This window comes from Chiloscyllium plagiosum, chromosome 9 (genome assembly GCF_004010195.1).
Source record: "Chiloscyllium plagiosum isolate BGI_BamShark_2017 chromosome 9, ASM401019v2, whole genome shotgun sequence".
In the NCBI taxonomy this organism is placed as follows: domain Eukaryota; kingdom Metazoa; phylum Chordata; class Chondrichthyes; order Orectolobiformes; family Hemiscylliidae; genus Chiloscyllium; species Chiloscyllium plagiosum.
Genome location: NC_057718.1, coordinates 36,069,297 through 36,090,995, shown reverse-complemented (window position 1 = coordinate 36,090,995; position 21,699 = coordinate 36,069,297). Strand labels below are relative to the sequence as shown.

The 21,699-nt window shown below is 41.3% G+C and overlaps 2 long non-coding RNA genes across 5 annotated transcripts in view; one reads left to right on the top strand and one right to left on the bottom strand.

Annotated features, from left to right (window-relative positions):
• Nucleotides 1-15,754, bottom strand: part of LOC122552776 — a 99,936-nt gene extending 84,182 nt beyond the window's left edge. For all 3 annotated transcript variants that reach the window (XR_006312492.1, XR_006312494.1, XR_006312493.1), the window contains exon 1: nucleotides 15,694-15,754. This is a non-coding gene — a long non-coding RNA (uncharacterized LOC122552776). The remainder of the gene's footprint in view (nucleotides 1-15,693) is intronic.
• On the top strand, nucleotides 2,531-12,965 carry LOC122552777. Of its 2 annotated transcripts, XR_006312495.1 has the most exons (4): nucleotides 2,531-2,620; nucleotides 9,168-9,225; nucleotides 11,921-12,000; nucleotides 12,823-12,965. It is a non-coding gene; the product is annotated as an uncharacterized LOC122552777 (long non-coding RNA). The 2 variants fall into 2 exon arrangements; XR_006312496.1 differs by lacking the exon at nucleotides 11,921-12,000.
• Nucleotides 15,755-21,699: the final 5,945 nt, after the last annotated feature.

Sequence of the window (21,699 nt, the reverse complement as noted above, 5' to 3'; positions counted from 1 at the left end):
TAGGTAACATCATCAGTCAGCCTCCAGTGAAGCACTGGTGGTGCGGCTTGTTTTTTACTTACGTGTTTAAGTTTCCTTGGGTTGGTGACATCATTTCATGTGCTGATATCATTTCCTGTGGTGATGTCATTTCATGTTATTTTTCTCAAGGGTGGTAAATGGGATCCAAGTCAATGTGTTTCTTGATAAAGTTTCGGTTAGAATGCCATGCTTCCAGGAATTCTCGCGCATGTCTGTTTGGCTTGTCCTAGGATGGATATGTTGTCCCAGTGGTGTCCTTCTTCATCTGTATGTAAAGATGTGATAGTGGGTCATGTCTTTTTGTGACTAGTTGATGTTCATATATCCTGGTGGCTAGTTTTCTGCCTGTTTGTCCAATATAGTGTTTGTTACAGTTCTTGCACGGTATTTTGTAAATGACATTAGTTTTGCTTGTTGTCTGTATCAGGTGTTTCAAGTTCATGAGCTGCTGTTTTAGTGTGTTGGTGAGTTTGTGGTCTACCATGATGCCACGAGGTCTGAGTAGTCTGGCAGTCATTTCCAAGATGTATTTGATGTAGGGGAGAGTGGCTCAGGTTTCTGGACGTGTTTTGTCTGCTTGTTTGGTCTGTTGCTGAGAAATCATTGGATGCTCATTGGGTACCCGTTCTGTACATATTTTTTCCCATTCTGTTTCCAAGGATTGTCCTTGAGAAAATCACTGTATAGGTGATTTTCATAGTTCCTCTGTGCTGCAGTGTGTGGTGGCTCATTGAAATAATGTTCTAATGCAGCTTCGTTTGTGGATGTTGGGATGATTGCTTCTGTAGTTGAGTATATGATCCGTATGTATTGTTTTCCTGTAGACACTGGTTTGAAGTTCCCCATTGGCTGTTCAATCTACTGCGACATCCAGGAATGGCAATTTGTTGTTGTTTTCCTCCTCTTTAATGAATTTTATGCCAGTAAGGGTATTGTTGATGGGCTTGAAAGTTTCCTCTAGTTTGTTTCGTTTAGTGATGACAAAGATGTCATCCACACAGCAGACCTAAAGTTTTGGTTGGATGGTTGGCAGAGCTGTTTGTTTGAGTCTCTACATTACTGCCTCTGTTAAGAACCCTGGAAATCCCATGGGAGTTCCATTGGTTTGTCTGTAGGTTTTGTTGTTGAAGGTGAAGTGGGTGGTAAGACATAGGCTTGACCATTTACCATCCTTTGAGAAAAAGAACAAGAAATGACATCACCACAGGAAATGACATCAGAACATGAAATGATGTCACCATCCTAAGGAAACCTAAACACATAAATAAAAAGCGGGCCTCACCACCAGTGCTTCACCAAAGGCTCACTGATGATGTTGCATAGTATAGTGATGAAACTTCTGAAAACAAACTTTTCAGCTCAGCGAGCAAACCTACATCCAGAACCTCAACCTGAGCTACAAATCTTCTCAAAACTCACTAATAGTTAAAGTATGTTGATAAGAATAAATCATTTCCTGATAAAAGGAATAAAATATTTCACAAGTGAAAATTTGAGAAACCCCTACATACTGGTACTATGTCCCTGATTCATAACCACATCAAATGCATATGTTAAGAGTATGTTCTCCCTGATGAAACAGTGTTGGGGAATAGCTGTACTGTTGAGCTCATAAAGGCTGAACTGCAAGTAAAATTAATTACTGAATGACATGTCATGAATTTACACCTTATCGTGGTCTGCTAAAAACTGTTGCATTAAAAGAAAAGTGCCTTTAACAAGTGATTTCACTGAGACTCAACATTTCAAAAGGATTACAATGAAGTGTATAATAAGTATAACCAAACCCCCAGAGCACCAATTACTGCAAGGTTTCACATTTACATCAAAATTGTATTGGGATCAGCTATTGAATGAACTGCATGCATCATACAAAATAATATATCAACATAAATTATGTACATAAGCAGGTTATTTCTTTCCCTCATTCTTTAATGGAATGTGGACATCATGCCTATCTGAAATTGCCCTCAAACTAAATCAATTGCTAGGCCACTTCAAAGGGCAATTAAGAGTCAACCATATTGCTGTGGAGCTGAAATCACATGAACACCAGACCAGGTAAGGATACAAGATTCCCTTTCATTAAGTGCATTGAAGAAACAGATTTCTTTCACATTTATATAAACCTATGCTTGATTAATCGACAAGAAACGTGCACTCTGGTGGGTGCACAGATCTTGTTCCTAATATAAATCTCTTCCTTATTTGACTCCAGCTAATAGAGATCAAGGTTATTGTGTTTACACAGTCTATTACCTCTTTCGATGTTACCTACACAAGAATTTTTACAATACAACCTCCTTTCAACAGTGAATTACAGCCCTACAGAGGTTTGCCAGTTTTTATGCCGCTCCTTCTCAGTCCATAATTATTCTTGCTCCGCTCGATGAATGTGCGTTTATGTGAGACAAGATATTCAATTAAGAGAAATAGCCTTGCGTTACAAAGCCAGGCAGCCTGTAAGCTGACAATGCAGTTGCATCAGTGCAGTGTGGCAGCTCCACTCCAGCCTCCTTCAGTGTCGCTGGGATTTTATACTGAAGCCAAATTGACAAACTATCTACCGATACAGCTACAATGAGCTCAACTAGTGCAGGTAAATTCACGTAACAAAGAAACATTTCTTTTTAAAGCTTGCTGCTAAATAGATATTAAAACTGTTCACTGCTTCACTTCCCCAATGAGTAAACATTAGGCTTCCCATCAAAATGTTGATATTTACAACAGTGGCTTAAACGTCCACCTTCTCTAGTGTAATTATTTCTGTCAGATATGTCAGCTTTATTTTATTTTTTCAAAGTATATGAATATCACTGGTCAAGCTGGCATTTATTTCCCATCAGTAATTGTCCTTGAGAAGGTGGTGGTGAACTCCTTTCTTAAACCACTGCAGTTCATATAGTGTGGGTACACCCACACTGAGGGAGTTCAGGATGTTGACCCAGCAACAACGAAGGAATGTGGCATATTCCAAATCAGTGTCGTTTGTGGATTGTCTTCCCATGTAACTGCTGCCTTTGTCCTTCTGGGTGGTAGAGGCTGTGGGTTTGCAAGGTGCTGTCTAGAGAGTCTTAGTAAGTTGTTCTCGCGCAACTTGTGGATGGTACACAATGCTACCACTGTGTCAGTGGTGGAAGGCATGAATTTTGAAGGTGTTGGATGGGTGCCAATCAAGCTGACTGCTTTGACCTGGATGGTATCAAGCTTAACTGGTGTTGTTGTAGCTTTAGCCATCCAGGAAAGTGGGGAGTTTTCCATCAAATTCCATCTCACTTGCTTCCTGCAGGTATTGGACAGAATTTAGGGGAACAGGGAGGTGAGTTACTCATAGCAGAATCCATGGCCTTGGCCTGCTTTAGTAACCACAATATTTAAAGAGCTGGGCCAATTCAGTTTCTTCCCAGTTGTATCACTGACCATGTTGATAGTGGGGGAATTCAGCAATGGTAATGCTATTCTATATCAAGGACCAATGTTTGCGTTCTCTGGTTGGAGTTGGTCATGGCTTAGCACTTCTGTGATGTGAAAGTGCCTTGCCATTCATCAGCGAAAGCCTAATGTTACGCAGGTCTTGCTACAATGTTTTTTATGCACTGATTAAGGGACAATGCCCCATAAATCAAAGGCAGCTATCTGTATGGACAGCTGCCTGTGATTGAAAGCGAAAGATTGCTTAGAGATTGTAAAAGTTACAGAAAATACTGTTTGAAAGTGCTAATTAGATAAAAGAGAATAACAGGAAGTATTCTGTATTCAAAACTCAGAAATGAAATAAAAACTGAACTGTGGATGCTAGAAATCAGAAACGAAAACAGAAATTACTGGAAAACCTCACCAGGTCTTGCAGCACCTGTGGAGAGAAAGCAGGGTTAACATTTTGGGTCCAGTGACTCTTCTTCAGAACTGACTGAAAGAACTGCTGTTTTGAATCAAGGTGATGTATTTGGGTTATTTAAAACACTTAAATTTATCATTTCATTTTAATAGTCTCCTTAACAAAGGTGAGGATCGTCCCAGTTAAGAGAAGGCCCTGGCACCACCGTTAAAAGTGGTTGTGCAGCAGAAGGAAAGGTGAGGCTATAAACCCGTTGATTTACTTGACTAAAGTCAGTTTAGGATTTTCAAGAAGCAGTGAGCTAACCAATAACAGGTACAGTTAGGAAGATTTTCTTTCAAAGGATGTTGTCGTATTCAGCAGGCAGTCATGATGTGGAGGTGCCGGTGTTGGACTGGGGTGGACAAAGTCAGAAGCTACAAGACAACTGGTTATAGTCTAACGAGTTTATTTAAATCACAAGCTTTCAGGGCACCTGACGAAGGGGCTGCACTCCAAACTCTTGTGTGATATCAAATAAACCTGTTGGACTGTAATTTGGTGTTGTATGACTTCTGGCTTTAGCAGGCACTCTGTAGCCCTTCATATGAGCTGCAGACATAAAGGGCATGAGGGAGAATGATGGACAAGGCTGGCTGTCAGAAATGGTTCAAGTCAGAGATGACTGACTCCAAGATTTAATAAGTCCTGTAGGACATTGTATGAGAAATGAGAGAATGGAGACAGGAGCTTTTGCCATTGGATGGTATCAAGCCTCAGAAAAATGAAATGGCCATGGGGCAAAGTGGGGGAAGTTATTTAAGGACTTACTACAGTTTGGCATGGTGATTACCCTTTGTAACTGCAAACCTTCAATGTGTCTAATCTCAATGGTACCCATGAGCTGTGGATTGAGATAGCTAACTCATGTGATGTACATGACCAGAAACCAGAGTGATATGAGCTGATTCACAGGGGTGACCCATGGTTGTTTCATTGGCAAGACAGAATGCCTACTTGTAGCAGTTGTACATGGTCAAAGGCATGGGCTGACTAACACATATGGGCTCTGAGACATGGACAGCACAGTGTATGCTCATGGTTGAAGGTGAAGCACATTCACAATGGTCAGAAGAGAAGAGAAGAGCTGGAGTTACTTGGGCATTCATAACTGCAGTGACTCTAATGGAAAGGTTATGGGTTGCTGCTGAGCGGCTTTTTGCTGAGGGTGAGGTGGATGTGCAGAACATTGAGAGTGACCGCAGTAACAGATAAGGGTGTCAAACCTTCAATGTGTTCAAGGACTAGTAAGTGAGATGGCTCTGCAATACCTGGACCTATTGTCAGGTATTTAGTAACTCCAGGAAAACAGGGAAGAGCAAGCAATCCTTCAAAAGGTGGGTAAGGGATGCCTGAAGTTTAGAGAGATCTTGTCAAGGCATTTTTTGCATTAATAATGAATCTTGAGTCCTTTTGACAGCATCCTGACAGCTGTATGAATGACAGTGACACCCCCTACACAGACACCGGTGACCACACTCATTGCATTCCCCTATGCCCTGACATTTATAGAACCTGCTAAGGGTCTGAAAGGTAGAGAATATCTGTTGCCACGATCAGATTGAGCACAGCAGGAAAGACAGCAGCTGACCTCCACATCAACTGCAGACACCAGGCAAGCACAACAGAAGAGCACCAGAACCCTTTATATAAATCCACCTCGTTTCACTTAAGTCTCGCTGGATGATAGTTTTGTGATGAGTGCCAAAGTGTTAGATGCATGTAGAACATTAAAGGTCTTGTAATGCATCTTTTAACAGCTCATCTGCTCATTTCTGCACTACTCAGTTGTTAGCAGATGGTGAACACTTGAGATAGAGGGCACGAATGAGGCACAGAATAAGGGCAATGAAGAAGATAGGTTACGGATTGTTGTTACGATGGAACCACAGAGATGGCAATGGCATTTAGTGAAAGGTCATCAACGTGAAGACTGAGGGGCACTTAACAGTCTCTCAAAAGGAAGCTGTTCGTATGAGTGAGTTGAATCACTCTCTGGTGCACATGTTAATGCTCGGTAACATCAGAGCTGCAATGTATTTCCATTAGCCTCATTGATCCTCCAGGGAAAGCTTGGCAAGTGTTGATATCCAAAGGGAACTGGGCGTTCTTGTCTTTACTTCATTGAAAACTAACATGCAAGTACAGCAAGCAATGAGGAAAGCAAGTGATATTTTGGTTTTTATCACAAAAAGATTTGCCCTGTTTTTGGATACCGGAGTAAAGAAGTCTTCCTTCAATTCCATAGGATCTTGATGAGATTGCACCAAGATAATTGTCCCTTTACCAAAGGAAAAATATAATTTGCATGAGCAAGTACAGCAGACAGATTTCTGGGATATTCCTTTGAGAAGACTGAATCTATATTCTCTTGAGTTTAGAAGAACTGAGAGGTAATCTCATTGAAACTGAAATAAAAATGAATGCTCCCCCCAGGCTGGGGGCTAGTGGTTGTGGCAGTGGGTGGTGCACTTGAATAAAAAGACACAGTCAAAAGGAATTTTTCACTCAGAGGGTGATAAATATTTGAAATTCTCTACTGCAGAGAGCTGCGGAAGTTCTGTTGTTGAATATACTTAAGATAGAAATCAACAGACTCCTCAATACTAGCAACATGATGTGGGGCTAGTGCAGGAAAATGGGGTTGAGGTAGATGATCAGCCTTAAGGTAGGATTGCAGAGCAGACTCCATGGGCTGAATGGCCTCATCCTGCTCCTGTGTTCCTACATGCTCAGGGTAGTTGTTAGTTTCCACTGCTACTCCCCTTCTGGAGGTTGTGAAAAGTGCAGCATACTAAAACGTTATCTGGCATGAGGCAGCTTAGAGAGCTCTCCAGATTATCCAGAGTCATTTTCAGAAGGCCTATTGGTGAGCCCTTATGTTGAATGACTGTAATTCAAAGTGTCCCCTCCCTCTGTGTCAGGCAAATAATTCAGGGGAAATTCCTTGTTACCCAACATCCCATCCATGAAGCCATGAAGGTGGTCTAAAGAATTACCGTACCTGGGGCAATGAAGGTCTTTCCCCCACATTAGGGGAGTTCAAAATTAGACGGCATTGTTTTAAGCTGAGTGGGGAAAGATTTAGAAGGGAGCGGAGGGACAACTTTATCACGGAGAGGGTGGTGTACATGTGGCATGAACCCACTAGAGGAAGTTATAGAAGTATTTACAGTTATGACATTTAAAAGATATTTGGTCAGGTCCATGGACAGAAAAGGTTCAGAGGGGTATGGGCCAAATGCAGGTAATTGGGACTGGTTTAGTTTGAGAAACCTGGTTGGCATGGACGGATTGGACAAGGATGACTCAACAATGTGTGATTCATGCAGTTTCTTGGGAATCATACCCAAACCTGCAGGATCCTTTAGTGGTGGTGGTCGACTCATTGAACATTCTGTGAGTGGAATGGTTTCCTGTTCACAAAGGGTCCTGCTTGAATTGTGGGGACCACATGCTTGCAGTTAGTCACCCCTCTGAATGTCAGAGAATTCAGCAATGGTCTCAAGTCCCCTAGGCCTGACAGAGCTGGGTTTTGTGATACCTGATGTATCACTCTGTGACATCTTTTGTCTGCCTGATACAACTACTCCTCAAATACCTCCAGACCATCCCTGGATTGAGCCGGAAGTGTACAAGTTGAGGGCCACATCACTTTTATCACCATATCTAGGGCGGCACGGTGGCACAGTGGTTAGCACTGTTGCCTCACAGTGCCAGAGACCCAGGTTCAATTCCCGCCTCAGGCAACCGTCTGTGTGGAGTTTGCACATTCTCCCTATGTCTGCATGGGTTTCCTCCGGGTGCTCCGATTTCCTCCCACAGTCCAAAAAAAATGCAGGTTAGGTGAATTGGCCATGCTAAATTGCCCGTAGTGTTAGGTGTAGAAAATGGGTCTGGGTGGGTTGATCTTCGGAGGGTTGGTGTGGACTTGTTGGGTGAAGGACCAGTTTCCACACTGTAAGTAATCTAATCTAATCAAATATCTCCTTGGCCTCAACTCTTCCTACAAAATCCCACACAGGGTGTGGACAGACATAGCTTTCAGAGTTACTGGTGTCACTCTGACATCTTCATAGTATGAAATATTATTTTCTCATCAACACACCTTGAACCTATCTCCATAGTACAAAAACCTCAGTCTATACATCCTTTCAGCTGTGTGTGTCTTCCACAAAACTGCAATTAACACAATTACCATCCTGCACTCTCATGAGGCTGGTGCTGCTCTGGTTGTTGCAGAGGGCCATATCACTGAGCAGGTGTTTCTGCCTCTCTCTCTTTCTTCTTGGCACTGGAGAAGTCAGAGTATATACTCCCCCATTGAGAATCCAAGCCTCAATGCTCAAAGATTCTCGACCCATAAATATTGCCTGTGCTCACTGCAGTGGACCTAGCAGGCACCCTTCCAAAGAGCACAGTCTGATATGGGCTCACACTGAGCAAGCCTTCCAACTCCCATTTAACTGATGCTCAACTGACCTGTTGAGAAACACAGTTGTACTCATTAGCTGTCACTCTCCTCCCATTGCACTTTTGCTTCCTTTTAACTGATGAGTTGCTGATGTTTCATTTCATTTATGCGCCCCAAAGGAAATTTTAAATCCACTTCAGAATCACTGTCAGTTGGCTGATTAACAGCCTCAAATTCCTTTCCACTACACTCCCACTGTCTGACAAGCTTCTTATTAACGTTGTCTGGTAGACATCAGGGTTCTCTTTTGATATGATCATCTTTTATTTTACTGGCTCACTCACTTCCAAGCTCATTAGCACAGGCTGAGCACAGATTGCAACCAAATGTTTTCATAAATATTGTTACTCTCTCAACCTCTAAGAAAAAAAGAATATTGAACCAAAGTTTGGGAAAGTCTGTTTATCGGAGAATCTGTACAGAACCACTGGAACTAGTATTAAGCTGTTATTTGACATTTTTAATTTTGAAATTTGTTTTGCAAACCCGAGGGAACCTTCCTACTACCAACTCAATCTTCCTCTGTGAATGTTTGGGCCCCAGGATGTGAAAACACGATGGGGTAGATCTGTCCATCCTCTTCATTATGAGATAGGGTTGGGGTGGAGGAGCTCTAATTAAGAGGAAGTAAAAGAGATTATTGGAGTAAAGGGGGAAATTAGTTTTAAGGTTTCATGTTCTGACAAGACTACATGTTTTGAATGGAATTTGAACATTTTAACGAAGTTTGTGTTAATAAAGTCATCTGTGATCAAAAAATAAATATGACTAAGGAAGCTCATTTACTTGTTTTAGGGCTAACCCTGTCTGGTCAAGTAACACAAGTCTCAAGAAACTTCACAGCTAAAGGAAGGTAACAATTTTGGCATGGTAGAGGGATGTGCCTTTCGAGCAGTAGTTGTAGGCCAAAAGGAGTATGAATGTTTCCCCTTTGTTCCTCAGCCTAACCTGCTTGTACCATGCCCACAATCACTCGATCCAACAATCATTTCCCACTGATTGATTAGACACTGCCCCATATTACATTGGGCCCAGCCTACGTAATCAGCCCCTCCTATAACTGGATCTCCTTCCACCACTTGTACTTCCTCCAGTGATCAGAGACACACACCATGATCTAACTTTGCTTCCCAAGACATAATGATTCCTTGAGCCACAATGTCTGCTTTGTGATTGCTTTCTCCTTCATGTTTAGTCTCCAGCTGTGGCTTCTACATTACTTTTAACCCCTCCAATCTTTGCAACCTTCTAGCTTCCTTTTCCTGTTCCCTATTCCTTAGAGTTTTCCCTTGACTTAATGGTCTATCCTTAAACTTAATGGTTTCCTCCTTGACATTAAGATCTATACCCATGGCCTTACTATCAACACTCAGAATCTTGCAATCTTCCTTCAACCCATGCAATCTCCCTGCAGCTGACAGCTGAGGCTAACCTTTCCAGTCCCACCCTCAGTCAAAGGCCGCTCTTCTCTTCAGCCAGACAAACTGGCGCTGGGGCGGCACGGTGGCACAGTGGTTAGCACTGCTGCCTCACAGCGCCAGAGATCCGGGTTCAATTCCTGCCTCAGGCGACTGACTGTGTGGAGTTTGCACGTTCTCCCCGTGTCTGCGTGGGTTTCCTCCGGGTGCTCCGGTTTCCTCCCACAGTCCAAAGATGTGCAGGTCAGGTGAATTGGCCATGCTAAATTGCCCGTAGTGTTAGATAAGGGGTAAATGTAGGGGAATGGGTGGGTTGCGCTTCAGCGGGTCGGTGTGGACTTGTTGGGCCGAAGGGCCTGTTTCCACACTAAGTAATCTAATCTAATCAATTCAACAAAATCTGAGGCAAACTATTGTTTTTGTTTTTTTCTGAATGCTGAGTTGCTTTTCCACACCGTCACTAACGCTGTTATTGCCAAGAGCATTCAGAAAGCTTTCCCATATATCAATGTTTCATTGCACAAAGAACTAATTCTTGATGTCAGTTCTGAACATCTTAGTTCTATCCTTATCCTGCATACAGAAACCAGATAGGAGACGGTTAAAAATACCTTTGTCATTCAGCCACTTTGGGAGTGACAGGAGCCAATTGATTGAGAATGCAACAAGAACAACTGCCTGAAGGAGATGGGTTCCATTGTTTTCATTTGTGCATCTGATCCCAATGATGTCATCAGAACTTGAACGTTTCTTCAATTCTACAGGCTGAGCCAGAAACTACAGTATGTTTCCCACGAGGCCAACAATGGGAAATGGGGCCAGGAGAAAAGCTAAACATCTTTAAAGTCCCTGTTCCTGTTCCTTCTTCTACAAGGAAAACTTAAGCCCACTAGACTAGATTCCTGATGAAGGGCTTTTGCCCCAGATGTCGATTTTTTCCTGGTCCTCGGATGCTGTCTGACCTGCTGTCCTTTTCCATCACCACTCTAATCTTGACTCTAATCTCCAGCATCTGCAGTACCCATTTTTGCCCTTAAGAGTTCCTGTAGCCAATCCCACCATTTCCTGCTTTCAACAGCTTGCCCCTGGACAGTGCAATTTTTCACTGCTAACTGCTAATCTCCTGCTCAGAGCAAGTAAGGAAATTAGGTGGTGAAATGTAAATGAAGCATGAGAATTACAGATAGGAAAGGACACAGAGTGCTGAGTAAACTATACACGTGTCACAGAGATTTTTTATTTGATCTAGAAATGTATTGAACAATCATCCTGCAAAACTGCCCAAACAGACGTCAGGAAGACTTGCATGATCCAAGCAGCATATTATGCAGTTATCATTATACAAACAACATAATCATTTCAATTTCACATCCATCGCTCAGTTAATCATGGAATTAAATTACTTCAAACTTTGAAGCCAAAGTAGCCTTTCTGATCTTTGAATGAAAAGATAACTCCAGGAGTTAAACTGAGTAAATTGACACAAGTAAATTTACCGAGTTGCAGCTTGGTGGCTAGCCCTGTTGCCTCACAGCACCTGGGATTTTCAATTCCACTTCTGGCAGGTGTTTTAAATAAATAAGTTGTAAGGTATTGTCTTTTTTTCTGAAAGGTTGGACTTGCTTTCTTGATTCTTAACATTTTGTAATGAAATAAGTTACATTTGCTTGCCCCCAGCACATTGCTGCAACAAGACAACAATAGGGCTTTTAAATTCTAAATTAGAAATATAATCATCCGTATGAAACAGTGTGGGGTAGAAATCTGAGTTATATAATTGTGATATAGGAACAGCACTTGTAAAACATTTTATTTGCAGTAAAGACCTTCAGAATATTTATATATATATATATATATATATATATATTTATATTTATATGTGTTGGCCTTGGTTACATCTGGTGGTGTTACATTTGTCAGTTAAAATGGTAACATATATGTGCGACTGTTTGGTATGGCTTAGCAACAAACCTACCAGCTAGGCAGGAGGGCAAGTTGCTCGTGTGCTAACTTCCAAGCAAAAAATCCTGGTTTCTGATTCAGCTGTGTGTATTTGCCCCAACAAAACGTGCAAGAACCTATTGTTATGCTAACAATGTGCTCAATCAATCCAAGTGATTTCTTTTCCAGCTGCAATGCTGCCTTGAAAGCCTCCAGACCTGGAGTGAGGTACCAAGACCCACACCTGAACAAATATTGGATAGACCTGGGTAGGAATATTCTGTCAGCAATGCTATTAAAACCTACCTTGCCAGCCTGACTGGTAAAAATACTGAGTAGCTGGAGTATAAAAAGTCTATGATAAGGTATCTGATGGTGTATGGCTGGCAGTATGGGTGCAACAATTAGATCCAGTAGCCATTGTTTAAGAGGAACAAGTCATCCAAAGCTTTCCTGCTGCTCCATACTACCACCAGGTAATCTCTGCTGTGGTGTGTGTTAACTGACATTCACACTTGGTACATTGTCCATATGAGGTTTTTCAAAATGGAATTTTATTTTCCCAACTTGGCGATTTCAGGGTTAAGGTTTGGTCAGTGCTGAGCCAGCTCATCCCATTGTTCATTGGCTTCTTCACAATTAACTTTGAAGCTTCCTAAGCAAACTTTCCACCTTATGGATGGTAGAACCTGGTATCACAATTATAAGGAAATGGAGCAGAGTTCTCTCCAGTGTCCTTTATCCTTCAATCAATATCATAAAATTAAAATGCTTGGTTGTTACCACGTTGGTGTTTCTGACAGCTGAGAGGAGAAAGATTTACAAGGGACCTGAGGGGCAACCTTTTCCACACAGAAGGTGATTCATATGTGGAATGAACTGTCAGAGGAAGTGGTAGATGCAGGTACAGTTACAACATAGAAAAGACATTTGGACAGGTACATGAATAAGAAAGGTTTAGAGGGACATGGCCAAACACAGACTAGTGGGACTAGTTTAATTTGAGAAAATTGATCCGCACTATAGTGATTCTATGTCCAGCTATGCTTTGTCTGTCTCTCCAGTTTAATGCTATTTGTTTCTAATTTTAGATATATTAACTTTTGAATAACTACATTCCTGCCCTCTGCGCCAGCAATCGTGGAGAGAGACTAATACCAGCGTGTTGAGAGAGAAAATAACTATCCATCATCAGGAAACCATCACTTTTTTCTGCAATGGGTATATCAATAAACAAGCTTTATATTTTGTTCTCTGTGATATTGGTTTCATAGTAGCAGGTCATTTGTGGTTAATTTTATGTTCTGGTAATAATATAACTTGTTCAGAGTAAAATTTCTGGCCACAGAGAGATTTTCACTGTTGTGATCAGCTGGGTCTGGAATAAATTCCCATTGGATTAACACAGGATCAATCACAAATCCGTTTAGTTGCTGCAGCATTTCTCACTGCCGTGAAATCCTCATCATATCTTTTTATAACTATGCAAATGCAGACCAAGCAAGGCCAATTCAGATCATAGTTTATCTTACACCTGCTACTGCTCAGAATGGCCCGTACTAGACGTGAAGGCAAGATTTTCCATCACAACAGATTGCTGTAAACATTTGAACTGCAATTGACTTCAAGGTTATAGAGGGGCCATTAAAAACAGTGCAGGAAAGAATGAAAGAGCAGAAGAATTCTAGGCCATGAAACCAGGACAAGAAAGAGCAAGATTTCAGAGGAATTAAAAGTCACAAAAGCAATGGGAGTCAGAACAAGACACTGAGCCAGTGAGAGTGCCAGCTAACCCCCAACAGGACCCATGTCAGAATTCGAAAAAGCTAGTGAAAGTGGTGTCAACGTTAAACAGAGCGCTGATTGGTAGCTAATGGACAAGTTCTGTGTGTTCTCCACTTAAAAGCTGCAGAAAGGAAAGTCATGTTGAGGAGGGACAGAGAAAACAAAAACAAAGAATTTTCTACTTGGTTTAAATTTAGGTTTGATATTTTAAGTAAAGTAGTGACATGGGAGGTCAATCCTGAATGTTGCACGACCAGTAAGTGGAAAGTTGTCTGGATGACCAGTGGAAAGTGTGACTCGTCTAAGCACTGGGTTTCAGAGCTTAAGCATATCAGCTTAAGGCACGGCAGTGACTCTATGAAGCTGAGAGTTACATGGATAACATGTTTTCAGACTTGGCCATCCACAACTGAAGTAAGTTCAGTCAGGAAAGGAATAGGTAACCACTACTCAGAAGAAGGGAGTCAGGAATGCCCCAGAGAACAGATTTTCTGTGCTGAAAAATGGTGAGATTGAGGATTCCTCAGGGGAATGCAGAAACAGCCCAGCTGTATAAGGGGAGCATAGGAAGAGAGGAAAAGCAATAGTAGTAGAAGTCTCAATAGTGAGGAAAACAGACAGGTCTTTCTGCAGCCTCAGATGTAACTGCAAGGTGTTGTGTTGTCTTTCTGGGCCAGGGTTAAGAATGTCACTAAACAACCTAAAGACATTTGGAAGGGGGATGGTGAACAGTCAGGTTGGACGTACGCACAATCTGGATAACTAGAGGAATGCAGTCCTGTAACGAGAATTTAGGCATCGACGGAGCAGGTGGAAAAGCAGGACCTCAAATGTTGCAATCTCTGGATTACTCCCATTGCCATGTGTAAGTGAGCATAGGAACAGGCAGGTAGAACAGGACAATGTGTGGCTGAAGCGTTGGTGTAGGACGGTGTGCGCGGATTTCTGGACCATTGGGTTTGTTTTTGGTGCAGGTGAGACCTCTATGTCTGACAGGTTGCACCTCAAGTGTAACAGAATCAACATAATTGTGGGGGGCTTTGCTAGTGCTGTTGGTGTGGGTGTAAACTGATTCAGCAGGAGGATGGGATACAGAATGGAGGTATAGTAAGGGGCAATGCACAGGCAAATATAGAGGTAAAAAAACAAGTCAGTCTGGATGGCAGATCAAATCAGTCAATTGAGACAAAAAGGAGAATGGCAGGGCTGGTGGCATTTATCTTAATGCAAGGAGACTTGCAAATAAAGCAGATGAGTTGAGAGTGTGGATTAGTGCTTGGGGATGTGATATCATTTGCTTTCACAGATATGATCGAGGGAAGGGCAGGTGGGTAACCCCAGAAACAATGCAGAGGCTACCTGGTGCAGGGGTGGGCTTAATGTACCAACACTGTCAAAGCAATAAAAGAAAATGAAAGAACACAAATCCTCCATCTCACATTCTCTCCTCCCAGCCCCTCCACATTCCCCATGTCAAACCCATGCCAATCATGCCACCTCAAGTCCCTCACTAATCCCAATGGCCCTCAGAACTATATGCCAACATATGTTCCAATATCAAACCTCTATGGCTTTTTATAACTGCAATGCCAAATTATTGCCAACTCAGGCCAACACATGCCAAACCAGGCTCCCCATTAACCAAGCTTTGCCATTACACATATCAAACTATTTCACTCAGTATTCACCACGGAGGATATAGGTTCTATGCTGAGATTCTATACTGTTCTTCAGGATAGAATCATATAGAGGCCCAAATGATGTTGGCTTTAGCAAGAAATGTGGCAGAATCATGTGAGGTGTCCAGCAAGGCCTCTCACAACACTGAGAGCAATTCGCTGCATCTTTTAAATAAGTTCCAGGCATCAAGGCAAGGTTCTCACAAGGCAGTAGCAAGTTGCCAATTCAGGGAGATTATTGCTTATAAATTACCTTATCAGTTGCACACTCTGCTTCAACCATGAGCAAACTGGTTGCCAAGAGTTTTGGTGTGGAAATCAGCCTGGGTACCTGGTGATTTTAGCTCACTGTCTACTCGAAAGGAGCTCCATGTTGGACAACAGTCTCTAATATCTCAAGGTATGCTCCATGGGCACAGGTCAGAAATACCTGAAATCCAAGACATTGAAATCTGACATATGCCAGCCTCTAGGAGGGCAAATCTCCAATTTACTTACAGCATATTTCTGTCCTTCAATGTTGTACTTCAGGCTACGTTGATGATGATCACTGTAATTCAGCAGCAAGAACACTGTGTATTCACACTCAGCTCACAGACCAGAACAAGCTGCAACTCTGGGCTGTTAACTTGCCAAGTTTGTTATGTTAGGAACTCAGAAAACTTGTCATGGTTGTCAGCAGTCCTCAGTCAAGTCAAAGAAGCTAACCTTCACTCAGGGGTGCCAGCACTGTAGGTCAAGGGCAGTGTCTAATACCAATCCAGGGGCTTGGGCACGGTTAGTCAGCAACCCAGGATGGTCAGAGTCAGGATGTTCTCCACATAAGATGTAAGGAGCTTAATGTAAGGCAGGCCACACCCCTCTTTCTGCCCAATTACAGGCTGTTTCCCTCATACGAGAGAGAGCAGGCATTATGGGAGGCACAAGTGGGTGGCTTTGCTGTTACTTCTGTCACATAGGAGAGGTATCCTATGTGAGCGAATAGACAACACAAGGCAACTTGTTGGGCCGAAGGGCCTGTTTCCACACTGTAAGTAATCTAATCTAATCTAATCTACTTCTGTCACATAGGAGAGGTATCCTATGTGAGCGAATAGACAACACAAGGCATGCAGGGTTATGGTGTTGGTATTGGGTTGGGTGACAGGCAGTAATGAGAATAGTAGAGCAGGAGGTGGATACAACCACAGGTAGTGAGAGAAGATAGTGGCACTTATGCTGGGGGTGTAGAGAAAGTCAATTACCATCTTTGTACATTATCGTGCATTCCTCCAGATGAGTGGCAGCCTAGGACCAAGCTGGTTCGATCTGGTGTTGATGCCTCAACTGCTGATCCTGGGGAAAAAGGAAGCCACCTCTGTGCACCAGCCAAACCACCAGACCTGCAGGTCCATGCCCACAAAGCAGAGCACCAAGTTTACATTCACTGCCATATCCAGGTCAAATGTCAGGAAACGTGCAGGACAGCTCTCGACTAACAGTGAATGTCAAAGCATTAACAGCTTTTGTATCAAGGATGCCAGTCCATTTCATGATATCCTGACAATGGTGAATTGTTCCTGGTATAGCGAGTAGTAGAATGAGTCTAGAATTGGATTAGTGCTATAGGGGAGGGCTAAGTAGTTAAGAAGAGGGCTTTGATGTAAGATGCAATGAGAAAACTTATTATGCCTCACAGAGAGAAACTCTGCATGAAACTTGACAAAACTGATATTTCACCACAAAAACGTAACATTCAGTCATATGATGAATTCACATTTTGATAAAAAAGGCTTGCTGATTTAAAAAATCATTACATTTAGCTTCTTTTAATTATTTATGAAACAATAATTAAAATTTGTTGACCCACTTTGAAGAGTCTATAACCACTTATGCTAATAATCAAACTGTGAATTGATAGATTCTTTGATGATGAAAATTTGTGAAACCGATCATGCAGCACTAATTAGTGAATAATATCCCTCAGGCTCATGTCAACAGTTTCTGATGTAGTAAGCACTAATTTGATATCACTCCAGACAGTTTTTCCAGACAGAAAGGGCATGAATTTTAAATATCTTGACAGATCTACAACTGCCTTTAACAACTCTGTTTACAATTGTTTGGTAGCTGTGTTTGGCATGGCTCTTGAATGTTCCATTGACTATTCCGATGAATTTATGTATTTCTTACATAAAACATTCATATTTAGTTCTAACTAGGTGTTTCCTCTAAAAAAGGACACCTCACATTCCTGGAAGATACCTGGCACTTTATCTCTCTATTAGAATACTCCACCTCTCCAAAGAAATCCAATGACCTTCCATTCATCATGAGGTCTAAGTGGGGATTGTACAATGTTCAGCACCATTCATATACTAAAGCAGTTCATGTTCAAATGTTGCAAAACCTGCACAGTATCCAGATTTGGGCTGCCATGTGCAAGTAAAATTTGTACCACACAAGTGCCAGACAATGACTATATCCAACAAGAAGGAATCTAACAAGTGCCTCTTGATGTTCAGGGTCATTACCATCACTGAATATCTCACTATAAGCATCTAGATGGCTACATTAACCAGAAACTGAACTGGACCAGTCATAAGTACCATAGCTAAACAAGCAGGTGAAAGCTAGAAAACTTGCAGTGAGCAACTCACCTCCTGACTCCCGAAAGCCTGTTCAATTCTACAAGGTTAATTTGCACCTCATCCACAAACATTCACTCCTTCCACCCCTGATGCACAGTAGTGGCAGTGTGTACTACCTACAAGATACACTGCAAAAGTTCACAAAGGCACCTTAGGCATAATTTTATAAATCCATTATCATTCCTATCTTGATGGACAAGGGCAACAGATACATGAGAACATCACTATCTGCAAGTTCCCATCCAAGACAGTTACCATCCTCACTCGGAAAAATTTCTCCCTTCCTTCACTGTCACTGACTCAAAATCCTGGAACTCTCTCCCTTACAGCATTGAGGGTCTATCTACAGCATAATGAATGCAGAGGTTTAAGGCAGCAGTTCACGATCACTTTCTCAATGGAAAATAGGTATGTACAATTAATTCTAGCCCAGCCAGCAATGTTCACATCTCATGAATGAATTATTAAACATGCTGGCAGCTTTAGTTTTAAATACCAAAGGCCATGAGCAAAATCCAGACCAGTCTGAGGCAGCTCCACATGAATATATCTTCATGAACCTTAAAAGTGCAACATAGATCACCTCACATCATGACTAACCCTTTCTCCAGCACTGCCCCAATCCCGCACTGTGAAAATGATAGGTGCTGCATTTACGGATAGGATATATGGATTCAGACCTCCATTGCTATTTTCATCATGGCAGAGAACTCTCTCCATCTTTAAAAATTTAGACTATTGTCATAAAATACTGCATCATTAACTCAGATTTCCTTTCGATTCCACTCTGTTTCATGAGTGAAAATAACAATTTGTCATCATGGAGGTAGAGCTGTTCTTGAAATATATCTGAAGGAGAGGATAAAAATAACAGTTTACATAAATTGAGCAAATTTTATCTGGAGTTTTTGAAATGAATCCTGAGAGCCACAGTGACACCATTTCTTTAATGATTAACATTGTTTACATGTATCAATGTGCAGTCCAAAATAAATCTCATTAATTGAGTTTGTCATCTTAACTAATTGATTCGTTCTGCATTAAACATGCCTTTTTTTTTACTTTTAATTAAAACTCCAGGTTCAATTGGAGCTGCAAGATGAAAGATATTTTGTATAAGTTTCAAGCATTAATGTTTCTCTCACAAGTTTGAAACTTGATGTTTCAATAACAATGATAATATAGGATGTCAGTGTTACTTCTAATAATATTAGACAGTGGAAGATGTTTTCATGGTTATGGCTCAGCAGATCATCCTTCAGTGGGACTATTCCTGGATTTCCCTCACCAAATAAAAACAAACAACAAAATGGATGAAAAATAGATCTATACTGGCTGAAACAATTGCACAACATTTATATTATTATTTTAAGGGAAGTCTGTTGCGACATATTTCATCAAAACATAGTTCAGAGGAGAAAAGAGGATACTCAGATCAGAATTTTGTTCAGAATAATTTCAGAAGAGTAAAGTATTTCTCATAACATCTAACTTCCAATTTCAAGCTTACAAATGCAATTTGGACAGCCCAACTCTGGTATGGGTAGGAGAGAGTCAGATAAGAGTTTAAAATTCTGAATTCCAAAATGGTGTCTCTAACTTTCAGTAATTCAAATTGAAATAATAATATTAGTGACAGTGATTTGGGCCCTCAAAAACAGATTGGGAACTATTTACGATGCAAGCTGTAGTCCAATCGTATTATCCATATAATATTAGCATTCATAGAATCATAAAATCATAGAATTTCAATAGTACAGAAAGAGGCCATTCAGCCCATCAAATCTGCACCAACCGTCCAAAGAACAACCCACTCAGACCTCCCCTCCACCCTATTCCTATAACCCCACATTTACAAGAGCTAATCCACCTATCCTGCATATCCCTAGACACTGTGGTGCAATTTAGCTTGGCCAATCCACCTAACCTGCTCACAGAGCCATAGTCATCGTCATAGAGTCATGCAGCACAGAAACAGACCCTTCGGTCCAACCAGTCTATGCCAAACGTCATCCCAAACTAAACTAGTCTCATCTTGCTGCTCCTGGCTCATATCCCTCCAAACCTTTCCCATTCATGTACTCATCCAAATGTCTTTTAAACATTGCAATTGTACCCTCATTCACTGCTTATTCAGGAAGTTCATTCCAAATGTGAAGCACCATCTGTGTAAAAGAATTGCCTCTCCCAGCTTTTTTAAATCTCTCTCCTCTCATCTTAAAAATACCCCCTAGTCTTGAAATCCCCCATCCTAATGAAAAGACAACTAACATTGACCCTACCTATACTCATCATTATTTCATACACTTCTATAAGGTCGCCTCTCAACCTCCTACGCTCCATTGAAAAAGGTCCTAGTCTATCCAGCCTTTCTTTACAACTCAAACCTTTCATATTTGGAGGAAACCAGAGCACCCAGTGTAAACCCAAGCAGATAGGGGGAGAACACGCAAACTCCATTTCAAGTAGGCAGAGTCCTGCATTATTTGCTGCTGAGCAGCACAACTATGGTATGGGAAGATGAATGTCTAGATGAGACCAAGTCTTGAAAAGTGTCTTAGAACTACCCCACCTAATCCATCCTCTGACACAGGGCATTCCTAGCCCTAACTTCCACCCAATCATGCAATGTGCAAGCATCTCAAGCCCTACAAAATAAAAATTTCCCTCAACCTACTGCTCACAGATCGTTGATGTCTCCCAAAGCCAAATTTCCACCTTCACCAACCAGCCAGGTCATGAGCCTAGTTGGGTTTTGGGGAAGGATTCACGAATTTGTATATAACTGAGTCTCTGCCATTACGAACAGGAAAGTCTTGTTGTCCCTGCTCTATCCAATGCACTGTACCCATATAAAAGCCAAAGCCTAGGTATCTAGGAGAATCCTATGAGTTCTATGCAGCAAGACAAAGGCGAACCACTAGAAATATCAAACAATTCCACCTTTTTAATTGAAAAATGCACATGCTATTTGGGTTATTCTCTCAGGACCTCTTGCAAAATTTCAAAATTGAAATAATTCCTTTTATAAATTTACATGAAACAGCCTTTACCAATCTTCTGGGAGTACCACATTGAAAGTCCTTTCTTCCAGAATAGTGTATCATAAACTATTAAATCTGAGTGATAGAGAACTCCCACTATTTAAAGAAAATAACATCAATTTATTTTTTAATTCTAAAAATGAACTTTAAACTACAACTATTCATGACTTTAAGCCCCCTTTCTCTTAACTGCTTATTACCTGCCTCCAACTCTATAACAATATACTGTTCCAATAAGACACTTATTAAAATTACATCAATTTAATTTTGAAACCACACAGCTGTTGTTGTCTTCTGTGACTTCATTCTTCCAGCTGCTGAATTCCCTGGGTCAGCTTCTTTCATTTTACTGTGAGCATGTTTCACATGGAAAGGTACCTTTGATAAAGATGGTAGTTGCTCTCTCTCCAGTTTTCAAAATGTCCAACATCGGATCATCTCATTGGTTCGATGTTGCCAAAACAGTAAATTCAAACTCAATTGGGTTTTAGTATCCTAGGGCATAATTTAAACTAATTGGTTAAATTTGAATGTTTTCAAAACAGCAACCAAAACTCAGATATATATTTCATAGCCAAATGTTACATATTTTCAATGTTCCATAATGCTCTGGGACTGCCATCTAGTCATGTACACAGGTGCTTGTAATCTCTCAGTTCAGAACAGCATTCACTCTCTCTTAAAGGTACAGTGCACGCTTTCAACTTCATAACTCCAGAATAGTCTGGTCAATTTTATTTCAAACATAGCTGCCTTTTTCATAATTGAAGAGCTCAACAATACCCATCTTGGTATTCAAATAAGTGTACTGTTTTAGCTGACTTATTTCT